This window comes from Tiliqua scincoides, chromosome 7 (genome assembly GCF_035046505.1).
Source record: "Tiliqua scincoides isolate rTilSci1 chromosome 7, rTilSci1.hap2, whole genome shotgun sequence".
Taxonomy (NCBI): domain Eukaryota; kingdom Metazoa; phylum Chordata; class Lepidosauria; order Squamata; family Scincidae; genus Tiliqua; species Tiliqua scincoides.
The window spans coordinates 8,173,174-8,174,605 of NC_089827.1; the positions used below are offsets into that span (position 1 = coordinate 8,173,174).

The 1,432-nt window shown below is 42.8% G+C and overlaps 1 pseudogene; it reads left to right on the plus strand.

Annotated features, from left to right (window-relative positions):
• Window positions 1-355: 355 nt before the first annotated feature.
• Window positions 356-472, plus strand: LOC136657881 (5S ribosomal RNA; annotated as a pseudogene).
• Window positions 473-1,432: the final 960 nt, after the last annotated feature.

Consider the following 1,432-nt stretch of genomic DNA (forward strand, 5'->3'; position numbering starts at 1 on the left):
CCTTCAAAGCTACATACGTGAATGACCATCCCAAGTGCGCACTGTCCACTTTCCAAAGGACAAAGTGACTTGTGCCACTTCGTTAAAGACTAACAAGTTTTATTGTCGCATATGCTTTTGTGGACTGCAGTCTGTTTCATCAGATATATGAAGTGAGATTCTCACTTGTCAAGTAGATACAGAGATTTAAGGGAAGGAAAAATTGAAAAAAAAGTTGGATGGGATAACAGGGATAACCAAGACTTGTAGCTGCTAGAGGAATGCTACAGGAGGCGATAGTGAGAATGCTAACAGGAAGTAACAGCAGTCTTGGTTCTCACTGTCTGCAGGAATTTCTCCCCCATAGATGTTGGGAGACAGCAACCGTTACCCTGCACATGCCTGATCTTGTCTGATCTCGGAAGCTAAGCAGGGTCAGGCCTGGTTAGTACTTGGATGGGAGACCGCCTGGGAATACCAGGTGCTGTAGGCTTATACCATAGTCTTTCGAGACTGAAGGTTGCCAGCCATCTCCCTATACTGAACACTATCTCCCGATCTTGTCTGATCTCGGAAGCTAAGCAGGGTCAGGCCTGGTTAGTACTTGGATGGGAGACCGCCTGGCAATACCGAGTGCTGTAGGCTTATACCATAGTCTTTCGAGACTGAAGGTTGCCAACCAACCAGATGCTGGGAGACAGCTGTATAGACGATAAGAATGGGGACCATTTACAATTGATGATACCAACTTTCTAGCAATAAGTTACAGCCCAATCCTATGCATATCTACTTAGAAGTAAGTTCCATTAGATTCAATGGGGCTTACTCTCAGAAAGTGTGGATAGGATTGGGTTGTTAATCAACTCTCTATCTAAAGTAATTTACAGTACAATATTACAAAGGTTTATTCAGAAGTAAAACCCATTGTACTCAGTGGGATCTACTCTCTGGCAAGAGAGTACAGTATGGGGTTGCAGCACTAAAATATTGTTTCAGTTCAGACCTGCAGTAATGCTGTCAAACGTTACAAATTCTATACAGTGGTGTCACTAGGGGGTACCAGGTGACGCTCACTGATTCTATACCCAGAATTAGTACCTGTTTCCTTGGATCTCACACAAGAACTTTGGTGTCCCTCCCTGCTATTCTCCAATCAAAGTTTAAAGGGGAAACAATACTTAGCTTTGGGGGTGTTGGTTGTGCACCATTATGATCACACCCTCTGTGCTCAACTTGTTTTCAGTGGAAAAAAGAAGAAGCACTTCTTAGTTGCACAGCAGCTATCCAAATACTATACTAATTCTCTACTAATTCTCAGAAATAAGACTCAGGGATGAATATGCTACAAATGGGTTCAGCCTCAATGCATTTGACTTCAGTTCTACCCTCTGTCTTAGATAACATGTGCATTTTTAGGAAATTCATTCGTGCCCGTGGTTTCAAAATGTATGAT